The following is a 15,497-nucleotide window of genomic DNA, read 5'->3' on the forward strand; positions in this document are numbered from 1 at the left end:
CTTAACATTCCTCACGGGCACAGGAGCTTTGTTGCATGGGGCTGGTTTCTGATGGAAATAGCAGGTCCCACTATATAATGGACAGGTTTAACAGAGGGTGGGCTCTGCTGGGGCAGGTGCCCAGAAGAAAGCAGGGCACAGGTGACGTGTGCTGTGCCCATGTTTTATAGGAGCTGGGTGAGGGTGACAGTTGCTGGTGCCCCTCTGGTGGTGGATGAGTGGTCCTTCCTTGGATCTTGGGGAAGATGATGTGGTTGGAGCCTGCAGGTGCATAGCTTGTAGGCAATGGTTAATGCCGATTATGGGTCAGAATTGCCTTCCCTGTAAATGGAACAGAATCATAGAATCATTAAGGTTGGGAAAGACCTCTAAGCTCATTCAAGTCCAACCATCAGCCCAACCCAACTATGCCCACTAAACCGTGTCCCAAAGTGCCACCTTCACACACTTTTTGAACCCCTTCAGGAATGGGGACTCCACCACTGCCCTGAGCAGCCTCTGCCAGGGCTGTACCACTCTGTCAGTGGAGAAATGTTTCCTGATATCAAATGGAATCCAGTCCTAACATCCCGTCTGCTACCAATGCTGTTCCCTTTCCTTGGGCGTCAGAGCTGATCAATCGCGCTAGTTGCTGGAGACCAGAGCTGATGCAGAAGGTCCTCATTTGCTTTAGGGCTGGGAAATAGTCTTTCTGGGACACTGCAAGGTGCTACCTGAGAGGCAAGTGTGTTCTTTCAAGGTATAGGGGCTCAAAGCCTGCTGCAGACTCAGATGGCCGTGTTCTGTTAATTTTAAAGGAGCTGGGAGAGTGGGTGAGAGTCTCTGGCTGGCAGCTTTGACTGTCTGGGCTGAAAATGTCCGAGTCTCGCTAATGGAATGTGTTGCATCTGTCAGCATGGAAAATGAGGATCTTACTTTTGAACTAACGCTCTCTGACTAGCAGAATGGGTGCTTCCAAACCGCTTTGTTTCTAAATACCCAAATAATGTGAATAAAGTGTGACTGTCTCCAAAGTTTTTACACTCTCCCTATTTTTCAGCTTCTTTCCTTGCCCCTTTTAGGCTGAGCTTGTCTGTGTCTCAGATTCTCTGTGCAGTTGTAGTACAGCTGTTTGTGGGAGAAGCTAAAATGCTTTTCTAGCATGAGAGAAATCTCTGCCCTGAGGATTTCAAAGACTGAGGCTAGAATGCCTGGACGAAGAAGATAACAGCATGGTTTGGGTTTTACAGCCTGACCAGATTGTGTTCCTCCTGCCAGCACAACCCTTGTGTTTGACTTGTGGCAGGGCATGTGGATCCAAAAAAAGTCATAGATATGAAGGCAGCAATGATTTGGGCACCGTATAACCCCGCTCCTCCCTGTAAGACAACTCTGCTTCCACCTTTGTGGAGCACTTAAAAGGTGAACGCAGTACAGACAGTTGGATGCTAGCAATAAGGAACAGATTGTGTGCGTTAGCTGGGATCAGGGCAGGGGAAGCCTCTGCACAAAGAACGATCCGTTATTGCGAGCTGGAATTAAATTTTAGAACACAAGAGAGGTGGTTACGCTGAGGGCTCCTTCACAAAGCAGATTGGTGCGTGTTAAGTAGCTAAACAGCTTCCTCAGCCTGCCCTTCCTCCTCTCTGCTGAAAGGATTCGTACCGCATCAGCAGCCTGGGCAGGAGGAGGAGATTGCAAAACCGTGCCAGGAGTTCAGGTAGGATGTGAAAATTTACAGGAGATGAGCGGTAATTCTGATCTGTGAAAGGGATTTGTCAGGTCATAGAGTTATGGAATTAAGGTTGGAAAAGACCTCTAAGCTCATCCAGTCCAACTATCAGCCCAGCTCCACCGTGGCTGCTAAACCGTGTCCCTAAGTGCCACTTCTCCATGCCTTTGAACCCCTCCAGGGGTGGAGACTTCCCCACTGCCCTGGGCAGCCTCTGCCAGGGCTTCACCACTCTGTCAGTAAAGGAATTTTTCCTAATATCCAACCTAACCCCCCCCTCCCCCGATGCAACTTGAGGCCATTCCCTGTCATCCTATCACTTGTTCCTTGGGAGAAGAGCCCAGCACCCACCTCACCACAACCTCCTTTCCAGGAGCTGAAGAGAGCAATGAGGTCTCCCCTCAGCCTCTCTTTTCTCCAGGCTAAACAGCCCCAGGGCCCTCAGCCGCTCCCCATAACCCTTGTTCTCCAGACCCTTCCCCAGCTCCGTCCCCTTCTCCGGACGCACTCCAGACCCTCAATGTCCATCGTGTAGTGAAGGGCCCAAAACTGAACATGGATTCGAGGTGTGGCCTCACCAGCAATGAGTGCAGTGACCCAATCTCCTCCCTGTTCCTGCTGGCCACACCATGGCTGATCCAAGCCAGGATAACGTTGGCCTTCTTGGCCACCTGGGCCACTGCTGCTCAAGATGTTCAAGTCTATAGCTCGTGCTGTGTGCTCAGCAGAGGTCTAATCTTTCTCTGCAATCATCTCTTTCCCTGCTTGCCCTTTGAAGTTTGATGGGTTCATTGCTGCGTGCCCTTTCAGTCAAGCTGGAATTACCTATGGATGGAGTGGAAAATGGCCCATAAAAACAGTAGCATTTTTTTTTCAGACTAAGGAGGCTTAGTCAGACCTTGCGTCTGAACTTACATGGCATGCGAGGAACCCAGTTCTTTATCGGGCAACTTCAGGATGAACAGGGCAAATATCTAGGAGTGAATATGTTCATTTTCTGTAACACAGCACATACCACGAATCTCTCCTGATGAATGACGGACAAAACTGGTGACTTGGTAGAGCAGTGAGGGACTACTTAGCCCAAGTGAGATGGTAGTGCAATAGATCCAAGGCTAGTGATCTGTTTTTTATCTATACAATCAGAATTACACCCCAGGACTGGAATGTAGGAGATGTATCGGGATTTCAGTGTTCTTTTGTGTTTCCAGAGATAACCTGTATTGACTGTACGGCAGGGAAGACACAGGCTGTGGGGGGCAGGGTGGCAAGGGCTGTCAGATTGCTGCTTAAAATCAGTATTCCTCTTCCTTCTTGTCCTTTATTCAACATCTCTGAGAATTATATGGTTTTAAGCAATCTCTTGGTCTATAACAATTGATTAGGCATATACTAGAACATCTATTAAGCATGTATTACCCCTTCCAAACCCATTTACTGTGGGGCTGCTGGAGCACTGTGTGGCTGTGTTACAGTTGCTATCCATGCTTTCCCGCAGTGTTCTTCAGGATGGAAAGATGCACAGACAATAAAAAGTCTTATTATATTATATCTTGCTGGTTTCTCCTGCTCCAGATGACTCCAGTTAGCAGGACAGGGTGGGTCAGGGAAAACTTGTCTACAGCAAAGTGCTTCTTGGATTACATTCCACAAAAGGGGCCTTTGGTTCTTGTTTCAGTGCAGCATGTGCATGCCAGGAATGAAATAATCCTTTGGGGTACAGTGTATTTGAAAATGTTAAAAGGGAATAGAAAATCAGCCTAATTTTTTAGGTGGCATACGTTGTGTTTTTTCCCTGTGTTACTTAATGAAATGTAGTATTTTTGCTATCCTATCCACTTTAAAATTTGCTTGGTCTCATATAGGAACCTTCAAAATACCTACTGGCAAAACCTGATGAGACGATAGTGATGTGCTTGAAGCAGAAATCTGAAGAACAAGCAGTAAGGCCAGTTCCAAGAAATGATAAGAAGATGACAGAACCTGTAGCTCTCTACGAGGAGGAACAGGTAGGCAACGAGCACTCTGTGAGGGCCGAGCATCACTGTTTAATTGTACAAACTCATTTCAGCACTGCATGAGCTGTGAACTCCGTAGCCTGATGAAAGCAGGGACGCCTTGCCCACATCTTTTGCTTCTGGATGCCCCTTGCTTCTCTTGGCACCAAAGAGAGGGTTGGTTTGAAGTCCTTGCCTTTCCTTAGAGCAGGGTCATGACTAAAAGCATACTATGAACTGACAGCTTCTCTGTGGAAGCTGTGGTTTTAGCTGTGATGGACATTTACATGGCAGTGAAGTCTCTTCTGTTTATTGTGGGCATATTTTCTCCTTCAAAGTTCCGACCTGAAGGATAGGAGTGAGTTAGATCTGAAGCGCACAGCAGAGTGGCACGCATTCCCTAAAGGCTTCCCTTCCTCCCTCCTTGAAACGACAATTAGGGGGTGGGAAGACATGCAGCGATGCTGCCCGTACCTCACACTGCACCGCAGGCACAGGTCAGCGTAGCTCTCTGTGCCACGCAGGCCCTGGTTACACCTGGCAAGGCTGAGGCACAAAGCATGTTGTGGTTTGTCTGTCCTCACCCTATACGGACTAGGGCTGCCAGGAGTTGCCCACGTCGCCTTTGGGGCAAGAGCAGAAACTCTGTGTCATAATTAGGTCTTCGTGAGCGCTCAGCACAACAGAGCTTGATTTATTGTGCAGGAAAGTGCACAATTTACACGGGGTTCATTTTTGAACTTATACTTTGGTTGAACATGGGCCAGCAGTGCCCTGGCAGCCAAGAGGGAGACCATGTCCCTGAGGTGCACCCAGCACGGCACCACCAGCTGGACAAGGGAGGGGATTGTCCTGCTCACTGGTGCAGCCGCACCTTGAGCACTGGAGGCAGTTCTGGGCAAAAAGGATCTAAAGCTACTAGAGAGTGTCCAGAGGAGCTCACGGAGTTGGTGAAGGGTTTAGAGGTGAAGCCATGTGAGGAGCACTGAAGTCACTGGGTCTGTTCAGGCTGGAGGAGATAAAGCTGAGGGGAGACCTCATCATGCTCTGCAGCTTCCTCACACGGGGAGGAGGAGCAGGCACTGAGCTCTTCTCTCTGGACCCGAGGGAATGGCACGGAGATGCCAGGGGAGGGTTAGGTTGGACATCAGGAGAAGGTTCCTCCCCCAGAGGGTGGTGGAGCCCTGGAACAGCTCCCAGGGAAGCAGGCACAGCCTGACAATATTCCAGCAGGGTTTGGCCAACGCCCTCAGCCCCACAGTGTGAATGTTGGGGTTGTCCTGTGCAGGGACAGGAGCTGGACTCGATGGTCCTTATGGGTTCCTTCCAACTCAGGATGTTCTATGAATGCCTCCTACAGAAACAGAGCCGAAATCCAGAGGGCTCTGGGTTTAAGTAAACAGCAATAGAAAGTGTTGGAGTGCTGAATGCACTCTGTGAGGAGGCTGGCAGGGAAGTGTTCACAAGTTTGAGGTATTATTATTAGAATCTCCATTCAGGTAGCTCGCAGAGGGAAGCATTCATCATCTGCCTGGATTTCCAGTGGAACCAATATAAAAAAGATAAAGAATAAAAGTTGGAAGCCGAAGTAATTAAACTGATAGTGAAACCTTCACTGGAGGAACCGTGGGGTGCAGAAAGTCACGTAGCTTTTTTTTTTTTTTTTTTGGGAGTCTTCCTTTTGTTGCTTGCTTTCAAGTGATTTCAAAGGCTTTTCAAATGGAAGATTAGTGCTGTTCCTGAGTTACACTCTAAGCCAGAGCAGTCTTGTGGGATTTGTTTCACCTGGAGTTTCTTGCCCAGCATCCGTGAGCTCAGGTCACTGACTCAACACCCACCGCACACTGGGCTATCCATCCGTGTCTCATTATCTCCCCATCCTTGTGGGGTCAAAAGGAAAGACCATGAGTATCTCTCTGTTCTGGTCATGCCTCTTTCAAAGGAAGGTGACAAGTTTATGTTTTTGAGTTGTAGATCCTAAATCCTTCTCCTTTGGCATGTTGTGCAGTAGGATTTGCTAAGCTGTAGCTTGGAAAACTGGAAGGAATACACCCTGTGCCCTCCTTGCTGGGTCTGCCCGAGTGGGCAGCGCTGGGGAAGAATGCAGGGCAGTTGTGGGCAAGAGCGGGGGGACAGAGAATTGTCTTGGGATGCAGGATTTGTGGTGGTCTCAAGGGGAAAAAGAAGTGTCGGTAAAGCAGGAAGAACAGTTGATAGAGCTTGGAGGGGGGATTCACAGAGCACAAATTAGCCATCGTGTGAAATGTCTCCTTGGGTTGGTTTGTCATGTACTGGTAGTCAGTGTTGCTAGTGCTGGTACCAAGCAGGAAATGAGTGAAAACAAGGATGCAAAAGGAACATTTATGTATGAATTAATTCAGTTACCTCTAAAGCTAAGGCGTTTCTACCATTTCAAAGCTGCAGAAAATGCCTGAATATTTCTTTTTTTCCCTACCACTACAAGGTCATTCAGAGTCTCCTCTTTTTTCCTCTCTCCCGTGTGTATGAGTGAGCAGGTAGCTGCTTGATTGATACTGGGGGATGCAGCCCTCGCTGGAGACAGCTGGAAAGAAAATGATAGGATTTTTTTTTTCCCCCTTATAGCCAAACGTTTTGTATTGAACTGACATCTTTCTATCACTTTTTGGTGCCAAAGAAGTGGAGAAGTGGTCTTGAGGGGGTTATTTGCAGGGCAAACTTGTCCCCTCAGTTCTTCATCGCTTCCCCAGGCAGCAGGAACCCCACGTGTTGCAAAACAGCTTTGGAGAGTAAGGGGGAAAGTATCAATCCCCACCACGCCGTTGCTGCTTTGTGTGGGTTTGGAGGCTAAAAAGGGCTGATCTGTGGGGTTTTTTACCTGTAGAGGCTGTAGGGTCTTGCTTGTTCTAATGCTGTGTTTGTTTCCATTGCTGTTAGTCCCTGAGGGACCTTGATTTGATAGAAAAGGTAGTTACTGTTACAAAAAGGGGAATATTTGATAGGCAGAGTGGAAGGAGCAAAGCCTGTTTCAGCAAGTCCAGTCCAGGTCAGTATTAGGGCTCACAGAGAAACGTATTAAAAGTTATGAATCCATTTTACTTTGGACTTTTGAATGAAAATTGAAGTCACTTACAAGTGACCCTGATTTCTTGCATCCAGTTGTTCAGCTCAAAGAGAAGCAAATGGCTCTCACCACAAGGAGCTTTGCCCCTGCTCAGCAAAATGTGTCCGTGTTGAAGGTACAGAAGCAACACGTGGTCCTAGTTTGTGCCTGTTCTTCCCCCTCAGAGGAAGGAACACAAAATCACAGAATCGTTCAGATTGAAAGAGACCTTTGAGGTCACTGAGTCCAGCCCTCGACCTATGACCCAAGCCCACCACTAACCACATCCCTAAGCACCACATCTAAATCCCTCCGGGGATGGTGACTCCACCACATCCCCGGGCAGCCTGGTCCATGTTCAAAGACTACATTAACGTGTATCTGGGATCAAATTTAAGGCGCCTTTTTTTGCCGTGTTGATCAGTAGTCGCACTCTGGTGATGATGGCACCATTTATTGATGCATGGTGAACAAAGGTATTGCTGGAGGATGTTTGGAGGCTGACAGCTTCTGCCTAGAATTTTCAGGGTGCCATGTCGTTTATTCTGCTGCTTTGGAGGACGTGAGTTTGAATGGGGTGCTATCAGACAAAGTAGTGGCACTATTCTGAATGCAGGTTAAACAGACAAGTGCTCTCTTCCCACTCAGTGCTCTCTTCCTTGCTTTTCATTCCTTGCCCACGTTTCTCTCCCTCCGCCTCCCCAGCGAGTCTGGTGTTGTAGAAGTGGTTTGATAGAGCAGCCATGGAGTTTGTGAAGAGCAGTGGCGTTTCTGGAGTGTCTTTCTTCTTGGAATATTACAAATTAATCGCCACAAGATTCAGTTCTTTCAGCTGAACTTCACACCTTCCCACCTGATGGATAGCAAGTAGTGGTCAAAATAGGAATAAAAGGATTAATTTGAATCACACTGGAGTTTCTCCTGTGTTCCTTGACCTAGAATTTAATCAGGGATCTGATTGAAAACTGAGTGAGCTAAAATGAAACAGACTTCAATAAGTCTTGTCTCAAGACCTGACAGTGTTACACCCCAGGAAAAGAAAACCTGAGTTTGAGGACGATGCAGGGGAGTGCTGTGGAAATGGGAGAGGTGGGCCTTTTAGAGTCTGTGCTGTGATTATTTCCTGTGATAGAGTTCATTGTTCTCCCTCATGCCTGTAGCCTCGCTTACTGGACCCACCTTTTTCCAGTATGCTGTAACTCTACAGGCAGACAACGGTGGCCTCAGGCTGTGCCAGGGGAGGGTTAGATTGGGTAGTAGGAAACATTTCTTTACTGACAGAGTGGTGAAGCGCTGGCAGAGGCTGCCCAGGGCAGGGGTGGAGTCTCCATCCCTGGAGGGGTTTAAAAAATGTGTAGAGGTGACACTTGAGGACATGGTTTATTCGGCACAGTGGGATTGGGATGGTGATTTGACTGGATGAGCTGAGAGGGCTTTTCCAATCCTAATGATTCTATATTATAGACATTACTACATTGTTATAACAGATACCCATCTAGGGGAGGGACAGAAAGGCTACAGAACACTCTAAGCATCTTTTTTTTCTCTGCAGAAGTGTAATTACATTGCATCTCTACCTCACATATCCCAGAGCTCTCAAAAGCCACATTTTACAGCCTCTATTATGTGCCATCCGTTTCTCTTCACTTTCATTCTTTCCTGGGGCTTCTTGCCTGCTCCTGGAGAAACGATGTCTGCTTGGAGGTTGCCAAATGGGGGCTCCTGGGGGGATCAGTCACCATCTTGCGTGGTCTGTATGGGCTGTAGGAGGGTTGTGTCTCACAGGGCAGCCCCCATCTCTGCAGTCCTCTCCTTGTCATAGAATCATAGAATAGTTTGGGTTGGAAGGGACCTCAATGCCCATCCAATTCCACCCCTTGCCATGGGCAGGGACACCTCCCACTGGATCAGGCTGCCTAAGGCCCATCCAACCTGGCCTTGAACACCTCCAGGGATGGGGCAGCCACCTGCTTGCAGGCAGTTTGCTCTGGGCAACCTGTTCCTTCTCCACAACCCCAAAGCTGGCGTAGCTGCAGCAAATGTGATCAAGGTTGATCAGCTGCAGCCAGCTGGAAATCTGGCCTTGGACCAGACAACTCCGGTGTAACTCCGACCACTCTCCATCCTCCCCTCCATAGCTGTAAAGCACAGCTGTGGGCAGCAGCAAATCTTTGCATAATTTCTGCCTTCCAGCGCCAGGTAACAGCCCAGGTTTCTCATAATCTCTCTCTCCCCCTCTTTCTTGCTCTCTTTTAGGGACAAGTAGCAATAATACTACACGTTACATGTCCTCCTTGCAGCCAGATAACTAATGATTGCCTTTATATCTCTGCCAGAGCTGGGTGACTGCAGAACTCTTCATTATACATCTGTCTTAAAGCCAGGAACAGCAGTACTCTAAATTATGTACCTTTCTTCCTTTTTCTCTGTCAGGCAGGTAATTGTTAGCGCTCATCTTTATTTGTCTTTCCTGGAGCTGTAATAGTTTCCATTGTATCTCCTCAGAGCTTATTAAGGTAATGTTCCTTACTCTATATTTCAGAGTCATAAGCCGGTAGATTTTAGAGTCTCCTCTGTAGCGTTTTGCCTTCTATATTTCTTACAATTTGAGTAATTAAAATAGAGCCCTTAGGTTAAAAGCTTTCAGAGGGATTGTGCTTTTCCTCTTGGGAGTTCTCTGTGCGCTGTCTTGGGTTGGAAGCATCCTGTCGACTGACTTCTGCCCACTCTTGATCCCAGAGCTGGCTGGGGCCATTCCCCCTCGGGGTGTCAGCAGTGATGTGCCGAACCACCGTGGACAATGCTGAGAGGGACTTGGCCTCCCTAGTGCCTCAGAAATCAAGTTGTCCTACATATCCATATTTTCATGTCCAGCATTTTGCAAACTGGGACCATAGAATCCTGGAATCATTAAGGTAGGAAAAGACCTCTCAGCTCATCCAGTTCAGGAGTCAGCCCAATGCCACTGTGTCGACTAAACCATGTCCCAAAGTGCCACACCTACATGGTTTTTGAACCCCTCCAGGGATAGATACTCCAGCCCTCTGCCAGGGCTTCACCACTCTGTCAGTGAAGAAATTTTTCCTGATATCTAATGTAAACCTCCCCAGGTGCATCTTGAGGCCATTTCTTCTCATCACATCCCTTGTTTCTTGGAAGGAGCCCAGCACCCCGCTCACCACAACCTCCTTCAGGAGCTGCAGAGAACAATGAGGTCTCCCCTCAGTCATCTCTTCTCCAGGCTAAACAGCCCCAGGTCCCTCAATCTCTCCTCATACGACTCCAGCCCCTTCCCCAGCTCCGTTGCCCTAGACGCTGACTTGTTCAAAGGAAGGGGCTGCAGTGCCGAGCACCGTTACTTCTGATTCTGATTGCAGTCTTCTTTCTTATCTTGCAACGTAAAATCTGCTGTGCGTGGCTAACTGAGGCAAGTTTCACAAAGTTGGCTCCGATTCCTTGATTACTTTTCAGGATTCTCTTTCTGGAATGTCACTGTTTGGCCTCCAGTTTCCTTCTGACAATGCAGTGTCTTCTCTGAGGCACTGCTGGAGCAGAAAGAACCTCATGTGTTGTAGGTGATATTCCTCCTTGCAGCATGTATGCTAAACAGGTTAATAAACCAGCAGTTGCGATCAATTTATGTAAAATAACTCCAAGCAGCAAACCCAATCTGAAAATCACTGGATAAACTATTCAGTAAATGTATCTGCATAAATAGCACACAGGAATAAACTGGGACTGGCTTGAGAGCAGAAAAAGAGGGCTGCGTTTGCAGCATGGTTCGGGGACTCTAAATCACATCAAACCAATTTTGTCTCCTGTTCTGGCTTTTATTAAAGAATCAAAATTCAGATCAGTCTCATGAAAAGATTTCCTTGTACTGCTCGTGTCTCACGCAGGAGACTGGCTGTACTCACAAGTGAACACCACCTCGAAATAAAACGGGACACGCTGCCTGACCGTGTCCCCACCATGGGACAGCTGGAAGGTGGAATGCATTGTGAGAAACATTTTGTTTGAATTTTGAGAGGAATTGAAGTAAAAGCTGCTTAGAAAAGTGTTTAGAGAGGAAGTTACGTGAAGAGTGGCTGAATTCACTGGGTTTGCTGAGCCTGGAGAAGAGGGGACTGAGAGGACACCTCATCATGCTCTGCAGCTTCCTCACATGGGGAGGAGGAGGAGCAGGCGCTGAGCTCTTCTCTGGACCTGAGGGAAAGGCAGGGAGATGCCAGGAGAGGGCTAGGCTGGACATTAGGAGAAGGTTCTTCCCCCAGAGGGTGGTGGAGCCCTGGAAGAGCTCCCAGGGAAGCAGGCACAGCCTGACAATATTCCAGCAGGTTTTGGCCATCGCCCTCAGCCCCACAGTGTGAGTGTTGGGGTTGTCTTGTGCAGGCACAGGAGTTGGACTCGATGATCCTTGTGGGTTCCTTCTCACTCAGGACTCAATGAATGTGGTGTGGCTCCAGGTTTGGGGCATAACATATGGAGAGTGCTTAGGCTTCATGGGAAATAAACAGGTAGAGCTGAAGTGGGCAATTTCAGGAGTTCTGCCCTGGAGGTTGATGCTCATTGTTCCTCAGGAACTTGGGTATTTAAATTGCCACCTTATTGACTGGCATGGAAAGAAATCCCTGAGGGAATCGGTCAGCGGGATTAAGGTCTGATGATAACAGGGCAGTGAAAATGGAGGGTGTTCTGCAGCTTAGAAAGAAGCTGCAGAGTTCATTGCCAAGAGCACTGTGTTTAGGAGAAGGGCTTCTAGCAAAGCCAAACTGAGTTGAGTTGCCTTTGGCTGAGATGAAAAAGATATGCTGGCAATATTTTTTATATAAAAGAAAATTGAATTCTTAGCCATAATAAGGAGAGGGAGAAAAAAAGGGAATGTAGTGTGATTGTTAAATTCACTCTGCGGTAATCCGATCTGGAGACCATGAGCTGGGGAGGCTTTATCTGTCACTGCCCAACGAGGAGAATTTCCGAAGCAGAATGTCCAAAGGAGTTGGCAGAGGAACTTGCTGTTGGGTGGAAGTCCATCGGCTGTCCTAAAAGCAGAGCTGAGGTGTGCTGAGCCCCTTCGGGGTGACAGTTCACGCATAAACAAATGATGTGCAGTGTGTAAAGTGCTGTTGATTTCAGCGGGCGCAAAACCAGCGCTTATGGAAAGCTTGAAAGTTATAGATAAGTATGTGCTGCCCAAAGCACTTTGCTTCTCGGATGAAATGGTTTGATGTAGGTACGTGGGTACCTTTGCCTTCTATTCACAGGGTGATGGGCTCTGAAAGGGCACCAGATTGCATCTGAACTTTAAACATTAAACGTTTGGTTTATCAAATTGAACCAGAGCGTGAGTGTTGATGTGGTACCTGCACTGCACAGCACTCTGCACAGCCCATCCCACGCTGGCTTTGGGCTCCACAGAAACTCAGCAGACCACAAATTCACCAGTTTGGCCTCAAACAAGCAGAATCCCTGTCTCAGGTGAAGTCTTTTTATTATGTTCCTCCCCTCCAAGACCCCAATGCTGCTTAGTACTTGTTATTTTGCGTTGACTAAGTTAGATGAATGTTTTCTATCTAATAAAAAATAAAATAAGCCATACTGAGCGTCTAACAAGGTCTTCCAGTCTTGGATCACGGCATTCCAGCATTAGCAGCTGTAATGAAATCCAAGCAATTTATTGACAAGGAGCTGAAGGTGTCGAGTTCTGATAAAAAGAAATAATTCACATTGAGGCATTTCTTTACTTTGTTTCAAATGGGATCAAATCACTTGATTCTTTCTTTAAAGAACTGGAAAGTTTGCACAGATTTCATAACATGTTCAGGTACCGTCTGCCTTTGTGAGAGAGCGGCTTTCAGGGAGCTGCAGATACTTTTGATGGAGGTGGTACTAAACAAAGAGGAGTTACATAAATGCCTTGTAGCACAGGCTCCGTGTGTTAGGAATATTAAAAATAACTCCTTGATGCTCACGGGGACTTATTGCAGTAAAGTGTGCTATGTGTTCCATCCTTTTATGCATGGCTTCAACTACAAAACCATTATGGAATTGAAATGTATCTGAATATCCAATATATGGTGCCCCTTGGCAAAAAAGCCACGTGAAAATTGGAGCGCTAAAGAAGGAAAACACATTTAATATTCATATAGGAATTAACTCTGTAGTCAATACACCGGCTTGCCTTTTTTGCTTACTTCAGTTAGGTGTAACTGCTTTGTGCCCAGTTTCCATCAAGCTTGCAGTGAAGCGGCAGATGTAGAAGAAAAACAACCCCTTCCTGCCCGAAGGGGAGAACACAACTGTAAATTTGATTTCCCCACGTTTGTGATTGGTAGGATCCACAGTTTGGGGCTTTGCGTTATGAGGCTGGGCCTGACGTGGAACATCTGGATCCAGATTTCTTAAGGATTCCGGAGGGGTCTTGAAGTCAGACTCTCTTAACTCAAGTTTTACATGAATCCATACCAAATCCCTTATAGAATCAGAGAATCATTAAGGTTAGAAAAGACCTCTGAGATCATAGACTGGTTTATGTTGGAAGGGACCTGAAAGATCATCCAGTTCCAGCCCCCTCTGCTCTGGGCAGGGAAACCTCCAGTACTCCATTGTCCAGTCCAACCGTCAGCCCAACCCCACCGTGCTGATTAAACCATGTCTCAAAGTGCCATATCTGCACATGTTTTGAACCCCTCCAGGGATGGAGACCCCACCACTGCCCTGGGCAGCCTCTGCCAGGGCTTCACCACTCTTCCTGCCCTTTTTAGCCTGCCTTCTCGTGTAAAATGTCCCCTCTATGATGGACAGTCTGCCACTACTTCCCCGATAATTTCCAAAGGTGCTCGGTTTCAACATTTACCAAGGGACCAAAAGCCTCCAATCATAATATAGGAATACAATATACAAGCAAAATGAATATAAAGAGCTGGATAAAGGAGAAGGAGTGTAGAACTGTTCCCCACTGCAAAAACTGATCACAGTGAAAACTCCTCATTGCTATCCAGGAGTTGTGAGCTTGATTTAGAGCCCATTTCTCCTTAGACCTCAAATATCTAACCACAAGATGCAAACTTGTAGTAAAATGGGCTCTTATTCCGCTTTGTGGGATCTCTCACCTGTTTTCTTTGCTTGTCTGGGGAAATGTGCTTTTGCTTTTGGCAGATTTGCTCCTGTGTGAGACTGACAAAGAGAAGGTTCTTCCCCCAGAGGGTGGTGGAGCCCTGGAACTGCTCCCAGGGAAGCAGGCACAGCCTGACAATATTCCAGCAGGGTTTGGCCAATGCCCTCAGCCACATGGTGAGAATGTTTGGGGTTGTCCTGTGCAGGGACAGGAGCTGGACTCGATGGTCCTTGTGGGTTCCTTCCAACTTGAGACACACTGTTATTCTATATGCAATCCAGTTCGTCAATGCTTGGAGCAATCGCAAACAGATTGTAGTCCTGATGAAAATGGAATAATTTTGCAAAGAGGTAGAGTTTAGTTAGGGGTTAGGATTTTTTTTGTAGAGTTTTTTTTTTTTTGCGCCTAATTAATTGGAAGAGAAGAGAGAATGAGATCTCTCAGGGCCTTTTAGTCCTCTCTGGAGAAGAGGGAAAAAAAACCCCATGCAAATAAGAAGTCTTGATTCTTAAATCTATTTTTAGGAGTTGCCAGGAAATTTGAATACCGTAAATTATTTGTGTGCAACACAAATTCCTGTGTTTTTATAGTCACAAAGGCCTTAAAATTAGTGTGGGAAATGAATTCTTCTTAATCTTACGCACAGAATGTAAATCAAAGAGAGACCTCTTTCAATAGCAATGGTATTTTATAACTAACACAACCTCTAATAACGTGTTTCAAGTTCCCAAGCGCATGTCCATGGGCTCTGCTAGGAGGGCTGGGATCCATCTCCTCCTACCAGCAAACGCTGGGTGTGAGTTTCCAGTTTGCATCAGGTGTCTCTGAGCCAAATTGTGCTGGACAGGTGCCACATCAGATGTTGGGTCGCACTTAAGGTATCAGCAGAAATGGTAATTGCATCCGTGTTGAAGTTTTAGAAATACAGGGCAGTGTGAAAGGCTTTTTCATCTCAGTCACTGCTGGGATGTGAGAAAGGATGGAGAACAACCTGGCCCTGGCAGAGGCTGTCCAGGGAGGTGGTGGAGTCCCCATCCCTGGAGGAGCTTAAAAGCTGGGCAGACGAGGTGCTCAGGGATCTGGTTTAGCAGTGGACAGGTACGGCGGGACTCGATGATCTCAGAGGTCTTTCCCAACCAAACGACTCTATGAGTAGTGGGGGAGGGATTAAAGGAGGAATTTGAAGACAGTTTTAGATGATCTTAGAGGTCTTTTCCAACCTTAATGATTCTATGGTGGAGGTTGTACTTGACTGATATAGTTTAGTCTCCATTCAAGCTGTGTTTCAGGAACAAGTTCCCACTGTGTAATATAGGCCCAGCAGCGAAGACAAGGCTGAATCTTTGTAAGGGGAAAATCTTTGAAGAGTAGTGTTACGGCAGCAAATAGATCATTGAGATACTTCTGGTTTGGTGTAGTAAATTGGGGATTTCAGAAGGGAAGGAATGAAGAAACTAGTTGCCTGGTTACAGCGTGGTGCACAGACCAATGAGGAGAGACCTGTCCTCTACTAAACCAGATCCCTGTGCACCCCAGGCGTAGTGCAGTGCAGACGGGTGGCCTGCCCAGATAGGTCCAGTCTGAGCTGGG

The sequence above is a fragment of the Cuculus canorus genome, chromosome 6 (genome assembly GCF_017976375.1).
Source record: "Cuculus canorus isolate bCucCan1 chromosome 6, bCucCan1.pri, whole genome shotgun sequence".
NCBI lineage: Eukaryota > Metazoa > Chordata > Aves > Cuculiformes > Cuculidae > Cuculus > Cuculus canorus.